The 20,738-nt window shown below is 46.0% G+C and overlaps 1 protein-coding gene across 1 annotated transcript in view; it reads left to right on the forward strand.

Annotated features, from left to right (window-relative positions):
• The window catches only part of KIF1A (kinesin family member 1A), a 2,072,061-nt gene that overhangs the window by 1,976,400 nt on the left and 74,923 nt on the right, over positions 1-20,738 (forward strand). The window lies entirely within an intron of this gene.

The raw sequence follows: 20,738 nt of genomic DNA on the forward strand, positions 1-20,738 counted from the left end.
TCCCAGGGGTTGAAAGTGTCAGTTGAGGAGAAGATATTTTAGTTGTCTTTTGTAGCTCATGAAGGAGGGGTTGTCCTGATATGAACTGGGAGGGAGTTCCAGATTTTGGGGGCATTGCCCGAAAAGGAGCGGGAAAGGGCTTTTTTTGTTTTGTATATTCTTTTTATTTAAAAAACAACAAGACATTAGTCATCACCATAGTTAAAGAATAATATCTTTTCACCTCTTCTGGTCACATTTTTTAGCATTTTTAACAATCTTATCGTTTCACCCGCTAGATGTCACATCTTTTGTTCCCCCTTAGTCAATTTCATGATGTGCTTCCTCCCACCCCCTCTGTGGCCTTGGGGACGTACATGGGTTACCTCTAAATTTGTTCCATTTATTCCACACCTTCTCCCATTTTTGGGGTCATCCCCTGTTGGTATAGACCACCTTCTATGCCACCATACACCAGTCCATATTCTTCTTCCAGTCCTCAAGGAGGGAATTGAGTCTACCGCCCATGATTGTGCTATATTTCTTTTGGCAATCATCAGAGCTAGGGTCACACATATTTGGTCGCTTCTGCCTAGGTCAGTTGGCTCCCACACATTAAGAAGACACCATTTTGCCACCCCAAGCAACTGGCTCTCATACACTTTGTTTAAGCACTGGAATATTGCTGCCCAATACACTTGAATTTTGGGACAAGCCCATATTATATTGAAAAAGGTGTCTTCCAGTCTGCAGCCCCTGCGACAGAGATCTTCTGCTTATTTTCCCATCTTTACCAATGCTGTGCATGAGATGTAGGCCCTATGGAGGATTTTAAGCTGCACTAGTCGGAAACGGACTCTAACTGCCACTTCTCGCGGGGAAGTTATTGCCTTAGTCCACTCCTCATCTTGCAATTCTGGAATGTCTCTCTCCCATTTTTCCCTTAAGTTAGTCAACTGGTCTGGTGCATGATTTATTAACTTCTTATAGGTTAGTGAGATCGCTTTTTTGTAATATACTCCTCTAATAACCGGGCCTCTAGTGGGAAAGATTCTGGGAGGGCCTCCCCCTTTGGCAAAACTGCCTGCAGAGCATGTCAGAGCTGTATGTATCCGAACGTTTCCGTAGGGGCTAGGTTGTAGTCTTTCTGTAGGTCTATAAATGGTCTGATACCCCCTCCCTTCCACGTCTCCGACTGTTGAAATGCCCAACAGGTCCCACCTGTCGAATCCCTGTCTTACCCTCAAACTGTCAAGGAGGTGGGACTCCCAGAATGGCAATGCTTGTGTGATGCTTGCGTGATCCTATTTTTCCATCCCATTTCACCCAATGTCGCCAATTGGAGTGTTTAGGGGGAGAGGGGTTTAGAGGGCCCGAAGGTATCCCCTGGAACCCATGGGCTGGTCGGCCAATTGATTGACTACCATTAGGTGCGCTGCTTGATAGTAGTTTTGGATATCAGGGAGAGCTATTCCCCTGTCGTACCTTCCCTTGGTAAGTTTATTTACAGCTATTCTTGGCATCCCGCCATCCCACAGCAACATTCTGAATTCGCCCTGTATGGATTTGAAGTAGTCGTCAGGTACCAGGAAGGGTGTATTTTGGAGGACTTACAGGAAGCGTGGCAGCGCCATCATTTTAAATAGGGTCGCCCTACCCAGTAGGGAGAAAGGAAGCACTCTCCAGTTCTGCTCATCCTCCTTCAATCGAGTTAGCAGGGGTGCAGATTTTTTGCTGAAAATAGCTCCTGATTGGCTGTGACAAAAACTCCCTGGTAGCGGAACCCATCTGTCACCACCTGCACCTCACATTCTTTGGGCATTCTCGGAGCCTGCCCATGTAGATGAGCACCTCCCATTTTGTCCAAATGATCTTGTACCCAGAGAACTGACGGTTATTCACAAAGACATAGAGAATTCTGGGAATGGAAGATTTGGCCCTTGTTGTAAATATTTTTGTCCACCCTAAGCGTGGAAGGGTATACTCAGACATGAGTCCCTTGCTCATTGCACCATCAGGATTCAAGCAAGCCGGGCCGAAGACGGCTGTAATGCCAGAAACCGGTCCCCGGAAGCTTGTTTCCTTCCCAGTGTAAGAATTGGCTTTTGTAGTCTGGTCTGCCCTGTTCCCATGATGCACTGGGCCAGGGACAGACTAATTTGCATACAGCCAGGTTCTGAAACTGGGATGGTGCAATGAGCTCAAAAACGGTGTTGGATCTAGCCCTGATCTCTTGACTGGGTGAGAGTATTCTGCTTAATTCAGAGACTCTGTCCCTCACCACCCCATGTTGTAAATATTTTTGTCCACCCTAAGCGTGGAAGGGTATACTCAGACATGAGTCCCTTGCTCATTGCACCATCAGGATTCAAGCAAGCCAGGCCGAAGACGGCTGTAATGCCAGAAACCGGTCCCCGGAAGCTTGTTTCCTTCCCAATGTAAGAATTGGCTTTTGTAGTCTGGTCTGCCCTGTTCCCATGATGCACTGGGCCAGGGACAGACTAATTTGCATACAGCCAGGTTCTGAAACTGGGATGGTGCAATGAGCTAAAAAACGGTGTTGGATCTAGCCCTGATCTCTTGACTGGGTGAGAGTATTCTGCTTAATTCAGAGACTCTGTCCCTCACCACCCCTTGTTGTAAATATTTTTGTCCACCCTAAGCGTGGAAGGGTATACTCAGACATGAGTCCCTTGCTCATTGCACCATCAGGATTCAAGCAAGCCGGGCCGAAGACGGCTGTAATGCCAGAAACCGGTCCCCGGAAGCTTGTTTCCTTCCCAGTGTAAGAATTGGCTTTTGTAGTCTGGTCTGCCCTGTTCCCATGATGCACTGGGCCAGAGACAGACTAATTTGCATACAGCCAGGTTCTGAAACTGGGATGGTGCAATGAGCTAAAAAACGGTGTTGGATCTAGCCCTGATCTCTTGACTGGGTGAGAGTATTCTGCTTAATTCAGAGACTCTGTCCCTCACCACCCCTTGTTGTAAATATTTTTGTCCACCCTAAGCATGGAAGGGTATACTCAGACATGAGTCCCTTGCTCATTGCACCATCAGGATACAAGCAAGCCGGGCCGAAGACGGCTGTAATGCCAGAAACCGGTCCCCGGAAGCTTGTTTCCTTCCCAGTGTAAGAATTGGCTTTTGTAGTCTGGTCTGCCCTGTTCCCATGATGCACTGGGCCAGGGACAGACTAATTTGCATACAGCCAGGTTCTGAAACTGGGATGGTGCAATGAGCTAAAAAACGGTGTTGGATCTAGCCCTGATCTCTTGACTGGGTGAGAGTATTCTGCTTAATTCAGAGACTCTGTCCCTCACCACCCCTTGTTGTAAATATTTTTGTCCACCCTAAGCGTGGAAGGGTATACTCAGACATGAGTCCCTTGCTCATTGCACCATCAGGATTCAAGCAAGCCGGGCCGAAGACGGCTGTAATGCCAGAAACCGGTCCCCGGAAGCTTGTTTCCTTCCCAGTGTAAGAATTGGCTTTTGTAGTCTGGTCTGCCCTGTTCCCATGATGCACTGGGCCAGGGACAGACTAATTTGCATACAGCCAGGTTCTGAAACTGGGATGGTGCAATGAGCTAAAAAACGGTGTTGGATCTAGCCCTGATCTCTTGACTAGGTGAGAGTATTCTGCTTAATTCAGAGACTCTGTCCCTCACCACCCCTTGTTGTAAATATTTTTGTCCACCCTAAGCGTGGAAGGGTATACTCAGACATGAGTCCCTTGCTCATTGCACCATCAGGATTCAAGCAAGCCGGGCCGAAGACGGCTGTAATGCCAGAAACCGGTCCCCGGAAGCTTGTTTCCTTCCCAGTGTAAGAATTGGCTTTTGTAGTCTGGTCTGCCCTGTTCCCATGATGCACTGGGCCAGGGACAGACTAATTTGCATACAGCCAGGTTCTGAAACTGGGATGGTGCAATGAGCTAAAAAACGGTGTTGGATCTAGCCCTGATCTCTTGACTGGGTGAGAGTATTCTGCTTAATTCAGAGACTCTGTCCCTCACCACCCCTTGTTGTAAATATTTTTGTCCACCCTAAGCGTGGAAGGGTATACTCGGACATGAGTCCCTTGCTCATTGCACCATCAGGATTCAAGCAAGCCGGGCCGAAGACGGCTGTAATGCCAGAAACCGGTCCCCGGAAGCTTGTTTCCTTCCCAGTGTAAGAATTGGCTTTTGTAGTCTGGTCTGCCCTGTTCCCATGATGCACTGGGCCAGGGACAGACTAATTTGCATACAGCCAGGTTCTGAAACTGGGATGGTGCAATGAGCTAAAAAATGGTGTTGGATCTAGCCCTGATCTCTTGACTGGGTGAGAGTATTCTGCTTAATTCAGAGACTCTGTCCCTCACCACCCCTTGTTGTAAATATTTTTGTCCACCCTAAGCGTGGAAGGGTATACTCAGACATGAGTCCCTTGCTCATTGCACCATCAGGATTCAAGCAAGCCGGGCCGAAGACGGCTGTAATGCCAGAAACCGGTCCCCGGAAGCTTGTTTCCTTCCCAGTGTAAGAATTGGCTTTTGTAGTCTGGTCTGCCCTGTTCCCATGATGCACTGGGCCAGGGACAGACTAATTTGCATACAGCCAGGTTCTGAAACTGGGATGGTGCAATGAGCTACAAAACGGTGTTGGATCTAGCCCTGATCTCTTGACTGGGTGAGAGTATTCTGCTTAATTCAGAGACTCTGTCCCTCACCACCCCTTGTTGTAAATATTTTTGTCCACCCTAAGCGTGGAAGGGTATACTCAGACATGAGTCCCTTGCTCATTGCACCATCAGGATTCAAGCAAGCCGGGCCGAAGACGTCAGTAATGCCAGAAACCGGTCCCCGGAAGCTTGTTTCCTTCCCAGTGTAAGAATTGGCTTTTGTAGTCTGGTCTGCCCTGTTCCCATGATGCACTGGGCCAGGGACAGACTAATTTGCATACAGCCAGGTTCTGAAACTGGGATGGTGCAATGAGCTAAAAAACGGTGTTGGATCTAGCCCTGATCTCTTGACTGGGTGAGAGTATTCTGCTTAATTCAGAGACTCTGTCCCTCACCACCCCTTGTTGTAAATATATGCCCATGTAGATGAGCACCTCCCATTTTGTCCAAATGATCTTGTACCCAGAGAACTGACGGTTATTCACAAAGACATAGAGAATCCTGGGAATGGAAGATTTGGGCGATGCCACATACACAAGGATACTGTCTGCATACAGCGATAGTCTATCTTCCCAGTTGGCCAACCAACGCAGCCCACAAATCAGCAGGTCCCCCCGGATTCAGGTCGCCAATGGCTCCAGGGCCAGGGCGAATAACAGGGGCGATAGGGGCCAGCTCTGCCAGGTTCCACGATGGAGTCGGAAAGTTTGCGACACCCTCCCATTCATCCTTACCTGCGCCAGGGGGGCCGTGGGTAAGAGCTGAACCCATGCCCGAAACTGCAGTCCCACCCCTATATGTTCCAGCACTGCTAATAAGAAGGGCCACTCGACCATATCAAAGGCCATGCAGGCATTGAGGGATAGCACATCCGGGTCTTCTTTTATCATGTTTGCTCAACCAATTACCCCCTGGAGCCAACGGAGATTTAGGGCTGTGTTTCGGCCCGGCATGAATCCCAATTGGTCTGGGGTATCACCTTGGGCATGATGGCCATAAGGCGGCGCGCCAAGAACTTTGCCAGGATCCTTGCCTCAGCATTTAGTAAGGAGATGGGTCAAAATTACCCACATTAGACCTTAGGTTTCCCTTCTTAGTGTCTTACTACTATGGAGGCTATTCTCTGTTCCAAGGGTTGTGTACCTGCTATTTGACTCTCCTCATACATTCCCAGTAGGTGGGGTACTGTGTGTTTGGCTCTATATTTGTAAAGTTCAACTGGTATCCCATTGCGACCCAATGCCTTCCCAGAGTTAACCTCCATAACGGTCTGTTGCAGCTCCTCAGCTGTTAGCCCTGCATCTGAAGCCTTTACGTCTTCCTGTGTAAGTGGGGTTAGGGGTCTATCCTTAATTAGCTCTAGGGCCTCCTGAGTCATAGTGGAGGAATCGGATGTATAAACCCTGGCATAATAGTTGGGGAATTCCACAGCTATATCCTGCGGGTCTGTAAGGATCTCCCCATCCTCCGATTGGATCAATGCCACCCATCTGTTGGCCCTTTCTTGCTTGTTGAGCCAGGCTATGAGTCTCCCAGCGTTATCCCCATGCTCATACACGTCGTTATATCTCTATATTCTTGATGCTTTAGACTCAATAAGTGCTATGTGTCCTCGCTGTCTGTGCATACCGCACGTTGCTCTAATTCCAATATACTCTTTTCCACCGCCTCCACCTTCTGTTGTCTTTCCCACTTATGTCCTATCATGCAAGACAGTGCTTGTCCCCTAATAACTGCTTTATAGGCCTCCCAGAGTCACAGAGGACTCATTTTCTTTGAAATAGTTCTAAGTTGCTTTCCTGAGATCTTCCCTAACTTAGGGTACTCTTAAGATGGCGTTTATGACGATTGTGTTACATGGTATTTGCACTGGTTTACTGTCTACAGCCTCATCGGCAAGCATAGTTCGGTTTACCTGCTTCCCTGAACGTTCAACACATTGGGTCTTTCAGGTGACAGTCAATTGCGACAGATCAATGTGCGGATATATTGAGGGAAGATTTCAGGGCAGCGGAGCCGCTCTAAGAAGTGGCCATCTTTCTCTTTGGTTGGCCACTCCCCCGGGAAAGGGCTTTTTGATTGTGTTTTTTGGTGGGATGAGAAGCATAGTGTTGGTGATTCTTAGATTTCTAGTCTGGCCTGCCTTAGACAGTTAGGATGCAAAGTAAGCTGTTTTCCCCATGTGTAGGACTTTATGGGTAAGATATGCTGTTTTGAAGTAGCAACTGGCGCGATTGTGGGCCCTTTGAGATTTATCAGGAAGTTGTAATCTTGCCTTTTTGCTCTGGTGACCATCCATGCTGCTGCATTAAGTGTTGCTCTTAAGGGGTCTAGGTGCGACTTTGCAGTGCCAGCGAGGGTGGCGTTCCCGTAGTCTAGTCTAGATAGTACCATTGCTTGGGTGTCGGTTTTTAGATGTTTCTGGGGGAGGAAGGGCTTGATTTTGTGTAGGAGTTTTAGGTTGTAGAATGCACTTTTGGCTGTATTCTTTATGTGTTAACTCAGGGTCAGACTTAGGTTAAGGGAGAGCCCCAAAGAGTTGACAGATTCAGATAATGTCAGTTTGCAGTTCAGAGCATCAATGGTGTTAATCTACTCTTGGACCTGAGTGGCCTTTCCACTGTTGTATAGGAGTAGGATTTCCGTTTTATCTTGGTTGAGTTTCAGGTAGTTATGATAGTTATGTAAGAGCCAGTTTTGTACTTTTATGAGAGTGGTGTTTAATCGTTGTACGTCCTCTAGTGAGGACATTTCTAGATAAATATGGGTGCCGTCTGCATGGGGGTGGTAGAGGATGTTTGTTTGTTTGTTTGAATGTGGTGGTGAAGGGATCCATTTATATATTTAAGAGTGTAGAAGAGAGAACTGAGCCTTGGGGGATGCCCCTGGTTATGGTGAGAGTGTTTGAGGTCGAGTTGTTTATTTTTATTTAATGGAAGCAGTTATGAATCTAGGAGGTGAACCATTATAGGACCAGGCCATCGGCTCTGATTTGTTTTTGGAGGGATTCTGGCAGCAGCTTGTGATTGACTGTGTCGAACATTAATAAGTCTAGAAGGATGAGTAGGCAGCATCTGTCCATGTCGAGTGACTTGTCTATGTTATTGGTTACGTTCAATTGGGCTGTTTCCGTGCGGCAGCCTTTTCTAAAGCCTGATTGTAGTGAGTTGAGAAGATTGTTGGAGTCTCTAGAGTCATACCAAGGGACTAATTTTAATAATGAGGCTAGTCAGTCATAAATCTTTATTCGGATTTACCAATAAATCCATAAAAGCAAAACAAAAAGAAAGACAACTATTGCTCACTTTGACAAACCCAAAAACGTAAATTTGAGTAAAATGATTAGCAGCACATATGATTTTTAAAAGTTATAACAATACGGCTTCAGATAAACACAATTCGAAAAATAGAGGCCATATCAATTTTTGTACAAGAGTGCAAAGTGCAAATATACTAAATAAAATTATCAGTCAAAGCCGGTAGTACACTTGTACTAATTATCACCGATACTGGTAAATGAGTAAAGTAAGATTTGGTGCTAATAGTAGAGGGGAAATGACACAAGCATAACAGGTATAAGCCTAAGTGTCTTATACAAATCAATAAAGTGCACAAAATACCGTCCACGTAAGAGATTGTTGGAGTCAATGTGTTGGATGAGTTGGGAGAAAACGCATTTCTGAAGTATTTTAGCCAGGAAGGGAAGGTTGGAGATGTGCCTGGAGTTGTTGAGGTCATCTGGGACCGCACTTGGTTTCTTTAGCAAGGAAGTGAGTTGTCCTAGTTTGTGGCAGTCACGCATCACCACATTACTCAGGGAGCTGTTTATTATCTTGGTCCAGAGCAGTGATAGGGTGTGGTTGAGGTTCTTTGCAGAGAGGATAGCAGAGGATCTGCTAGGTGAGAGTAGGGCTTGGAATCTGCAATCACCTTTGAGATATCATCCTTCTTGAGCAAGTTGAACATCCTTCAGCACCTGTGAACTGAGGGGGATCCTGGGCTCGAAATACCTACAATGGGCTCAGGGTGGATAGCCACCACTTGTGAATTTTGCGAGGACAAAGGTAAGGTGATTTTCTCCAATCTGAGGAGAAGGTTTCCGGTGGATGGCATAGTGTGGTGGTCTAGGGAAAGTTTGATCTTCGGGATTTTATCATTGAAGAATTTGACAAATTTGTCATAATGTTCTTTGGAGACATGGGGATTTTGTTTTGGTGGATTTGAGGTTTGCTGTTTAATGATGTTGAACAGTTCTTTCAGGTGTTTTTTTGCTTTGTCTAATGCGCTGTGAAAAAATGCAGCTTTTTCTTTTATGATGTTTTTTTAAATATTTTCTGCGTTCTACTGTGAATTGTCGAAGGTTGGTGGGGGATGGTTTTGTTCTGCAGAGTCTTTCTGCCACTCTCAGTTGTCTTCTTCCTGCATTGAGTTGTTGAACCAGGCTTTCGAGGGAGTATCTCTATTTTATTAAGTTTCCGGGGAGCTAGTTGATCTAGGATGGATGACATTGTTGAGCTATAGTAGGATGTAAGATTGTCTGTTGAGAGGCTGTCTGTTGGTTGAAGTGGGAGGGGGAAGACATAATTTTGTCTTCCAGATCGTCTAGGGGAATCTGACTAATGTTGTGGAACCATTGTATGGATTGCAAATAGGGGGTATTTCCGTTTGGTTGACATGGAACAGAAAAATGTGGTGGTCCAACCAGTGGACTGGAAGGATTTTGTCGATACTTACCATTTCGTTGTGGGCTATGATGGCATACAGGGTTGCGCCTCTTGTATGTGTTTGTCCTTGCAGTGCTGGATAAAGTTTTTGCTGACAAGGAGATCATTTAGGGATTGTATAAGAGAGTCTTTCTCATGATTCCAGTTTATCTTGAAGTGACCTAGGAATAAGTTATTGTCATTAGAAAGTGAGCAGTACATCTTCAGTTCTGATAGGTGTTCTCCGAAGTAGAGCATGTTACCTGGTGGGTGATAAAGGAGGTGACATATATAGTTCTTCATAGATAAGTTTGTGCTGATTTGCTTAAATGAGGAGTAGGTAAAGGTGTCTATCTCTGCCATGGGGATGTTGTTCTTATAAATAATGCCTATGCCAACCCAGGTGTGATTCTCCTTGTTTTTCTTGATGATGGAGACGCCGGGAGAGACTAGAAGGTCATGGATAGGATAAGAGGTGTCCTTTAGCCAAGTTTCTGTAATAATGCGATGTCAATTACATGGTTCAGAATAGTTTCAGCTAGATCTGTTTCCTTTTTAGTTGCTTATCTGCTGTTGATGTTACTGCTGCTGTTGGGTTTCTGAGGGGGTGGTTCCAGGGGGATCTTGATGTGGTGGGTTGTGGGTCTGGCAATTTGTGAAGTCTTGATATCTCTCCTGATTCCAGCAATCACCTGTATCATGGAGGTGTTGTTATTTTGGGAGGAAGTTAAGGCCTATGTTTTGGCTAAGGCTGTTGCTTTCTTCAGAGACATCCCGGGCCTATCTTTTTGGCTCGTGTAGTAGGCTGTTAAAAGGAGGTCAGACAGCTGTGAGACTGGATATTGAATAATTGTGTGGTAGGGCTCTCAAAATCCACTCGCCTACGTACTATGGTGAGCCAGATTTAAACAGGACATGCTATTTTTAGGGCCTCCTCGCCCTTTCTGGTGAGCTCCTTGCTCACAAAGTGAATGAGCAAAAAATATGCCTTTAAATCTTGTTATCTTTTCACATTTGCTCGGCTTTCAGCGACAGAGGTCAAATTAAGTTTGTCTTCCTACAATTACTTTTCTTTCTGTGACTGAAGTTAGAGCATTTTGTAAAGTGAAGTGTGTGACATTCGCGTTGAGACCAGTTCACGGGTCAAGTATATTACAGTTTGGGCTAGTAGATTTTTCAAGTTACTAGACCTGCAGGACTAGTAAAAATTTTATGAATTTTCGAGCCCTCTGTGGGTTATCATGAGGAAAAGAAGGAGGGAAGGGTGTGGGTTTTGGGCCAGTTCAGGATAAGATTTGAGGATAATTAGGATATTGTTAATGCCCAGCATTACTTTATTGAGTTCATTATTCAGGTGAGTTAGTTGTTCCTTTAGATAAGTCATGGGCACAGGGCATAGGTTAGTGAGGGTGTGGGTGAAGTTGCTAAGGGTTTCAACCCTGGTTTGGTCAGGATTGGAGTGGTGATTCAGGGAGTGACTTTGTACTTTTGCCTTCGTCAAGTCCAAAAGAAAGGGGGGCCATTTGGGATTGTTGGGTGCAGGGGCCTCTCAGTCTGCGTTCCATGAGGCGTGGGAAGGAGAAGGAGAAGGAGGAGGGGGGCGGGCAGGTTTGGGTTGGGGTCAACATGGGTGATTGTGGGTTGAGGATTAGGGTCAGTGTAGTTGCTAAGAGCTGGTCCGCTCTCCTTAGTCTGCGTAGCTGGGTGGTCTGCCACTGGAGGGTGAATGGATGTGATGTAATCGAGAGGGGTAGCGGAGGCAGGTTCTGTTGGGGCGGAGGCGTGGGTAGAGATAATTGTATCAGATGAGCCAGAGATGGGAAAACTGGCGGGTCTCAAATGTTTACCATTCTGTGTTATAACCTGAAATGGAGGTTGGGTTTCCGAGAGGGTGGTTGGTATTGGGGTGAGAAGCATTCCTTAGTGTCAGGAAAAGGGAGTCGAAGGAGCGTTGGTTGATGTCTATCTTAGATAATGATACTTCCGTTCCTGTGGTTGGTTATGATGGCTTGGCCCTTGAAGGTCGGAAAGTTGATGATCATCAGTTTTTGAACGTACAGCATGTTGGTGGATTTTGTAATATTAAGGAACTTATTTAGGGTTGTGCACCATTTCACCAGTCATAATGCGTCGAAGTTGAGATAAAATTTTTTTTTTAGCCCTCTGGAGTGTTGTAATAGATATCAGCTCTTAGTGTTGCTCAGTGTTGTTTGATCAGTCTTGAGACTTTGGGGCGTTGCCCCACTCATATTTTGGCCCCCTGGCCCCCCTATTACATGTAGAAATAAACTTAGAAATCAAACGTTCAGAGTTATAATATATTATTTATGCTGCCTGAGCATGCTTGGGACAGTCAGCCTTCAGCTTCGGGTGGTTTCTGTCGGGGCTCAGAAGGGGGTGGGGCTTCAATTTGGTAGACACAAGCAGCAAGCGTAGGCACCTAGGTCCACAAAGTACGTGTGTTGGGTTGGATCAACACGAAGTCAAGAGGACCACACCTGGTCCTCCTGACTTCGTGTTGTGGGCAGGTGCAAGTTGAGTGACGCATTTGTCCTGACTCCGAGCCTTATGTAAGATCATCATGAAGATCCCCTTATGGAGTGGATCCGGGGGTACACATTAACTATTCGTCACGGCGACAGTAACAGCCAGAAAGTTAACCCTGAGATGCAAAAGTGGGTGGTACTGACACAATATAATGCAACTGGGGAAAGGAAGGGGCAGCGAAGACGTGTGTTTGAGGGGGGAAACCGCAACAGCCACTACGCTATGGTCTTCTTTTTGCTTCTCCTGTAGCGTATGTTAATGGGTTATTTGTGCAAGTGAGTTTCTGTTCCTGCTCGCTCCACAGACTGGACTGTGACGTGGCTTGAAGCGTTTAATGCCCACATAATGTGACGTTATTAAAGCAGGCATTACATGCTTCAGGCTATGTCGTCCTTTAAGCTGCCACGGAGAGTTCTTTCTGTTTACTCGCAGACAGAGCCGGTGCTGGGTATGGCCAGTGTGGGCCACTGCACAGGGCTCCGCAGTCAGCCCTCCAACTTGGGGCCTCACACCAATGCGACACAGTCAGGCCACGGCATGAAATGTGCTACCTTTCAAGTGCACCACCTTAGGGGGCCCCTCCCCTGGCCTCACTGCTATGGTGTAGCGAGGCGAACCCAGGGGTGGGGGAGTCCCAATTTCAAGAAGACACATTCCTCAGTTTTGTCCTACAATTAGGCCTCCTCCCCCACCCATGCAGAGGCACAGCGGGAGTGCTATTGCTTGGCAGTTTAGCTCCCTGGCAGTCTTAATCCTCTCTGGAGATAAGAAACCCTCACACACTCAGCTCTTTATGAGCTGTTAAGAGGTGCTTGTAGGTGGCTGAGAGGGAGGGGCTGCAGCTTCAGGAGCAGGGGGGCATCTATAGAGATGCAGAGAGTCCTGAAGAATGGGTCAAGTCTGTGCAAATTACCTATACCTTTTTCAGAATATCCCCTACTACCCGGGCTCCTATTTCTTTAAGAGACTGCGAACTGAGCTTCTTTGCCTATTTTGGGGAGGTAAACAACCGCGGCTTAGCTGGGCGGTCTTGACACAACCATACGACAAGGGCGGATTCGATGTGCCGGATCTTGCAGTGTACTATCTTAGTGCTCAGGCGCAATACGCCTACCACTGGGTTAGTCCCGCTCCCTTTATGCCACAGATTGCAGCTGAAGAATGGATTGCGCATCCGCTTCCGCTTAACGGCATGCTAATGGGAGTGATTGGTGATATTGAGACGCCTGCCACCACAGTCACATGTACTATCGACGCCTGGAGGAGAGTGGCCAAAATGCTCGACGCTCCCATGCTTTACTCACCTGCAATGCCCCTAACGTACCACCCGAGGCTGTCATTGTTACTAGAAAATGGATTTCGATCCATGTGTAAGCGCGTTCACATACGTACATGGGGTGATTTGTTCCAGGACGGGATATTTCGTACCAAAGATCAGATATTTCAGGCAGGTCCCCCGACTCCGATGGAGGTGTTTTACTATATTAGGCTTCGTCAGGGTATGCGTGACATACTCCCCAGCTTCCCGGATGAACCAGAGGTGGTATTGCCCTTGCATGTGCTATTGGTGTCAGATGGGAGGCATATGGTGTCTAAACTGTATAATAACATCCGAGCGCAGCGTCCGCCTGTTAGGTCCAAAGCGCGAGATGACTGGAGCTCTGACTGGACGCTGAACTCACTGAAGAGCAATGGAAGTATTGCTGCTCGGTCACGGCAAACGTCTCGGCCAGCTGTCGACTGAAAATCATTCACTACAAGTTTATTCAGAGATATTATTACACGCCAGTCAGGAAGCTGCGATTTCATCTCTCAGACGACGACAGGTGCGCGCGATGCCGCTCGGAAGGCGCGGGCTTCCTTCATCTGGCCTGGGAGTGGGGCGCGATACAGGAATATTGGACACAGGTGCATGCTGCGATTCAGGTCATGATTGCAGGCCCTCTTCCACTGGACCCGGTGCTGATGCTGTTGGGGTATACCAAAGACATACCCAAATCGCACCGACGATTCGTAGATATTGCATTGCTACTTGCTGAAAGGAGAGTGGTCTGCAGATGGGGGAGGGGCAGGGCACCAAAATTCAAAGAATGGCTGGATGATATCACATACTGCCAAGACCAACATGGCGTCTATGCAGACTTAATGCCCGTTCGTTGCAGGCCCAAAGATATCTGGTCCCCGTTACAGCTCTACTGGATGTCCCAAGTGTCTCACAGTGACACCTCTGCGGATGAGGGTCAGATAGCTGAGCCCTGAACAAGTGAATGTCGTCTGGTGTTCGGATACAACTGCAATAAACCTAGGTGGTGGGAACAGAGTCTCTCTGCTCGAGGAGGGGCGGGCTGCTCAGCGGCGAGACGTGGTAAAGGGCTATAGGACACCTGCAGTTCGGATACTGCTATTTGCTGGGCACACGATGCAGGCCCCCCCGATATCCTAATGCTGTAATCAAGTTGGGATTTTACATGCACATTGGGGTCAGTGACTAAACACATGTAGGGGTGGCCCCTGAATGGTTGGAAACCATGCATCACCTCACGACAGACACCATTCAGAGTACCCACTTCCATATGCATACTCGGAGGAGGCGAAGGGACGCCCTTGAAGCTGCACGCAGGGTACACTAGTACTAATAGGGATACTGATGGCCGCCTGGTAAGGATTGCGTCAGCCACGTTTCACGGGCAGTCTGATGCTCGTCCTCTCTAATACACATTGCTTGTAACAAGCTAATTTGTTGATGGATTGGCCTGCAAGGGTGTTGGGTCTTTCCTAAGGCTTGCATCCCCCACTGCATTATGCGCAGTGCTCTGTTAATGTTGTCTCCACCCTGCTGACTGCTGTGCATTGTTTTGCTGTTAAGACATGATGAGGTGGCCCAGCCCACAGGACTGTACGCTATTCTAATGATGTACCATAAGTATTACGCTCTGGTTGATTGGTAATGATGTGAATGTCATGTATCTCTGTTAACTGCAATAAATAAAGGTTTAATAAAAAATAAAAAAAAAGTCTGTGCAAATTAGAGGGGCCTCGCACATTCCCCCTCTGCCCAGGGTCCCAAAAATCCTAAAACCGGACCCTGCTCCTAGGAACACACATTCCTTCTTGCACCCACTTGGTCATTGAGCAAAGTCCAAGCTTGGCTTGAGTTCTTCTTCCATTGCGGTGATTCGTGTGGAATCGTTCTGGCTTCGGAGCAGCTTTGCCAGGTTTCTCTCCCACTGCCTCATTTAACTTCACATCAGTATTTGCTATCCTAACTAATTCTTTACATCGAACTGCACACCTTGACATCTCACTATACTCTCCTCCACCATATCCTGACCCTCTTCACATAACTAATGTAATGGTACACTGCTGTCCTTGCTGCACACCTGCCAAGCTTATATTTTGTTCAGTTGTTTTACTGTTACTCCTAGTTTACTCAGCCTTGATGTTTTGGCAAACTCTTATGTCTGTTAAGACAGTTGGGGCCAGATGTAGGTAATCTCAATTTACCTATTCTTAAATACCGAATTTAACCGATTCGGTATTTAAGAATAGGTAAATGGGATGTAAATTGTTTTACGGTAAAAATTACCGAATCGGTAAGATTCAGTAATTAAGAATCGGTATTTACCGATTCGGTATTTACCGAATCACTAAATACCGATTCAGTAATTCCCATTCATTCCTATAGGCCTGGAGGCCCATAGGAATGAATGGGAATTACCGATTCGGTAAATACCGAATCGGTAATAGGGGAGACCCTTTCTAGGGTGGCAGGGTGTCACATTGACACCCTGTTGCACCCCTGAATAGTGCATGGGTGCACATGCCAGCCACATGGCACTGAATAAAAAGCAAAACATTGCTTTTTAAAAGGAATTCGTTATTTACCACCAACTAATAGTTGGTGGTAAATAACGAATCCTTAAATGTAAGAAGCACTCACTTGAGTGCTCCCTACATTACAGATTCGGTAATTTACCGAATCGGTATTTTAAGAATTCGGTAATTTACCGATTTCTTAAATTACCGATTTGGTAAATTACCAAGGGCCATATGTATCATAGTTCCGTTTTGCAAATTCCAAATAGCGAATTTTAAGGAATCACTATTTGGAATTCGCAAAACGGTATGTATGTACAAAATCGCTTTTTAATAGCGATTCCTTGCCATTCCTAATTTGCGATTAGCAAATTGCTAATCGCAAATTACCCATTCATTTCTATGGGCCAGGAGGCCCATAGGAATGAAGGGGCAATTTGCGATTAGCAATTTGCTAATCGCAAAATAGGAATTCTTTCAAGGGTGCAGGGGTGTCTCAAGAACACCCTGCTGCACCCCTGAAAAAGACATTTGGGGGCATATTGGGCACATACATGCCCTAAGGGCATGTATGGGCGTCATATGGCACCTTTGGTTTTTTGGAAAAAAGCTTTTTTGAAAAGAATTCGCAACTTACCACCAACTATAAGTTGGTGGTAATTTGCGAATCCTTAATGGCATTTTTTGAATATTTTTTGCTTGATACATTGCATTTAAGGAATCGCAAAATTTGCGATTCCTTAAGTGCAATTGCAAAATAAGGAATAGCAAATTTTGCTATTCCTTATTTTGCATCAAACATGTTTGATACATACCATTTGGCTAATTAGCATTCGCAAAGGCCGAAATTCGCAGAATTTCGGCCTTTGCTAATGCTAATTAGCTTGATGCATATGGCCCCAAATCCTGAAATGTGGCCTCCTACATCTGAAAAGCCTAATACCGGTCGGTAACGGCCGAAATTCGGTAATTTCGGCCATTACCGACCGGTATTAGGCTTCCTACATCTGGCCCTTAGTCACTATAACCCTATCTGCATGTACTAAGCAACAGTGCTTAATTTGTAAAGAAAAGAAAAAAAGAAGTAGCTGTAGCATGTTAATGCTTTTGTTTGTGTTCCTCCATGCTCCTCAGACTGGAGACACAAAGCGACGAAAGTGGACTTTATCGTATTTTAAAACAGGCATTCATCACACTTCAAGCTAAATTGGCCTGTAGGTTCTCACAAGGTTGGCCGTGGCGTGTCCATGTGAAAAGCTTGAACTGTGGGAAATGCTGAGGTATTGTCCCACGGCTGCGTTATTAAAACACTGCAGTGTTCTTCAAAACACATTTTTGTCAGCAAGATGCAGAATGCCTGTTTATTATTTTACAAATCAGGAATTCCCCGTTTATTTTTGTGGTGAATGGTGAAATGATCCTTTATTGTTTGAAAACCACAACAATCACAAACCGCAACTCCCACTAACTATTTATTTTATTTTTATTTTTATTTGCAAACTTATACCGCGCTAGGACTCGACTCCCGAAGGAGTATCTCCGCGCCTCTGGCATCATCTGTGAGCAAAGAAACCCTAACATATAGCAGTCCTCCCTAAATAGATGACCTAGTACTGAAAGAGAAAAGTTTTTAAATTTTTCCTAAAAAGAAGGTGTTCTCTGCATAGTCTGATTTCCATGGGAAGATCATTCCACAGCTTCGGGCCAGCCACTGACAAGGCCCTGCCCCGTTGTCTTGTCTCCTTAAACCTGGGAACACATAGCAGTTGTTGATCTCCTGATCTAAGAGATCTGGAGGGGACATATAAATTAAACTTTTTAGTCAAGTAGTCAGGGCCTTTCCCTGTGAGACATTTGTGAATGACACAGCATATTTTAAACCTCACCCTTTGTTTCACTGAAAGCCAGTGAAGTTTGGTTAACAGAGGTTTAGATGGAGTACGAGCAGGGGCTATGCTATCTCTCCTTTTGTGGTCTTCTTCTTGCTTCCTCTATGGTATGTGTTAATGTTTTTTTTCCTAAATGTGCAGGTGAGTTTCTGTTCCTGCTCGCTCTGGAGACACACAGCCACGTTATTAAAGCGGGCATTAAAGGGGCGTGGCCTGGCCACCGACCCAATGGCTGCATGGTGCTGAAGCTCTGGAGCCCTCCGCCCTAATTCTAGAGAAAATATGCCACATTCATACATCCATACCCATCCTTGCTGTAGGAGTGAGCCTCCAGTGTCAAGCTGATTGTGGTTGCAGCGAGGGTGCTCTGTCGACATTTCAGGGCCATCGGCCTGGTTCTGGCTGCCAATGTGGTAGAGGTGGGATCAACCTGCCTGGGGGGCCCCAAGGCCACAGGGGCCACAGGCGAGCCAGAGGCCAGGGCTGCGGTGCCCCGCTGAGCCCTCCCTCCCCCCACACACTCACCGGTGGCTGTGGTGAACCTTGTGGACATGGTAGCTGCAGAGAGGCCCCGGTGCACCCATCTGAGGTGAGAGGCCATTATCGCCGGTCGGAGGGCGAAGGGGGGCCAAAGGTTCTAAGGTGGCTGAGACTGCATGATGGCTGCCTCCCTCCACACCATTGTCTACTACTGTCCAGCCTACATTCCAGTTCGGTATTTTAGGAAAAAACAGCGGTGGTTCCTGTGGAATATATACTTAATAGTAATTCAAAAGACAGAGTGAAAATCGCATATATAGCCAGGCGTTATTAGGGATGTCAGAGAGAAAGAAACACAGATATACTGACTCTGTAGTTCAATAATTGTATTAAGAAAAAGTCTGATAAATGAACACTCAAAATTCATACATATAGGAAAAAGTATTTACAATCATGTCCGCTAATAATTTTAGCAATATAATCCTCAGTGTATAAAGGTGCCTCTCTCTTTGACATCTCAACACCTGTGAGAGAAAATAACCCTATAAGTCCTATAGGGTATAAGGAAAAAATCCAGTATGGATAAATGCCTTGGGATGTAGCCACCGCACGAAATGTAGTAAAAGAAAACAAGGGAACGCTACTCACGATGGAACCAGGGTAATTAAGTATTTTAAGAAAAAACAGCGGTTCCTGTGGAATATATACTTAATAGTAAGGGTAGGCGTAGTTCGCGAAGTAGCGCTACGCGAAGCTACGCGAAGTGCACTTACTTCGCACTATGCGAACTTCACGTTGCACTACGCAAGCTGCGTAGTAGCATGTTTGCATTGTGCAAGATGCGTTTTCAAGGATTGCACAGTGTGGACAAGCATTCGGCACTGTGCAATCATTGAAAACGGCATCTAGCACAGTGCGAGCTGTAGTTTTCTGCTGCTCGAGTAGATTTTTACTCGAGCAGCAGCTTTCCCAACGCGAACTGGTAGTTTCTCATCGCGAGCGGTCGTGAGCATGCGCAACCACTCGCAATGAGAAACCTGACCCCCGCGTTGAGAATCTCGCCGGGATGTCATTTTGCTTGTTCGCGGTCATAAACATGACGTTGAGGACCGTGAACAAGCAAAAAATGACCGCTGCACTACGCTACGCTGCACTATGCGTGTTCCCACTGTGCTACGTGCAGCTCGCGTAGTGCGAAGTTGCGCAAACTTCGCAAACTACGCGAGCGTAGCGTAGTGCTTCGCCCAGGGTTACTTAATAGTAATTCAAAAGACAGTGCGAAAATCGCATATATAGACAGGCGTTATTAGGGATGTGGGAGAGAAAGAAACACAGATACACTGACTCTGTAGTTCAATAATTGTATTAAGAAAAAGTCTGATGAATGAATACTCAAAATTTATACATATAGGAAAAAGTATTAGGGTATATATACCCTATAGGACTTATAGGGTTATTTTCTCTCACAGGTGTTGAGATGTCAGAGAGAGAGGCACCTTTATATACTGAGGATTATATTGCTAAAATTACTAGCAGACCCGAATGTAAATACTTTTTCCTACCTGATTTCAATTTATACAATCTGGTTGCTCAGGCGCAGTTTGCCTGCAATTGGTTCCATCCTGATGCCCGTATACCTCATAACTGGCCTGAACAGGACTTAACAGATCCTACTCCACTCAATGCGTTGTTCCCTCAAGGCATTCGGCTGGACCCCACAAATGTACAAACTATTTCCGCCATTATCTCCGGTCATTGGGTGGAAGGGGGCCCGAGGGCCTAAGGCAGTTGAGACTGCTTGGTGGCGCCCCCCTGCACCAGTGTCTCCTGCTTGTAAGCGGACCCTTCTGGCCCCCCTAAGTCTCTCTCTCCTACCTGCCACAGGCTCTGGTCCACGTGCCGCCCGCCTGAGATCCTTTGCTCCGGGGCCAGGGACGCTCTGGCCTACATTCCAGATCGGAGCTTAATCTAAATGATGGATATATATGTGTCATGGTGATACATGACGATATGTTATGTTTTTAGTCATGTCTTTTATCGTTTTCGTTTCAAAACTTTTATTCGATTACCAGTTTGGTAGATCATAAAAAGTACATCATACAGTTTAAATACAGTTTGCAAATAACACTATTATTACATTACAAAATGTCACTTAAAATCTTTACATGAAACCAAATTACAAGTTAATTCTGGTAAGCATAGGATCGAAGGAACTATAGCCCAATTTTACTACGTGTCTTCAAACATGAATTTAGAAAAAGAGCTACATTTTTAGCTACAAATTGTGAATCAAGCAGCTGAAGGCCAGAAATGCTGGCCGACAAGTCCTCAACCCCATTTGACGAAGAAGAGGGATGATCCATCGCTTACGTAATTGATCATAATATCGGCAAAACAAAGTAAGGTGGATGGTCGATTGTGGAGAAACTCCATCGCACGGGCATTTGATCAGGTCATGAGACCAGTTTAACTCAGTGGGGAAAGTAACAAGACGGAAAAATATATTAAAACGAAACCTGGTTAGGACATATTTATCATAATTAGAAAGGTAAAAGGTAAGATAAGGCTGGATACCAGGGGAAACTTGGACCATTAATACTTGCACATTAGTGTTAGATACTTCGCAAGAGAGGCGCAATTTCCTTAGATGATTTAAACAAAG

Source organism: Lissotriton helveticus, chromosome 11 (assembly GCF_964261635.1).
Source record: "Lissotriton helveticus chromosome 11, aLisHel1.1, whole genome shotgun sequence".
NCBI lineage: Eukaryota > Metazoa > Chordata > Amphibia > Caudata > Salamandridae > Lissotriton > Lissotriton helveticus.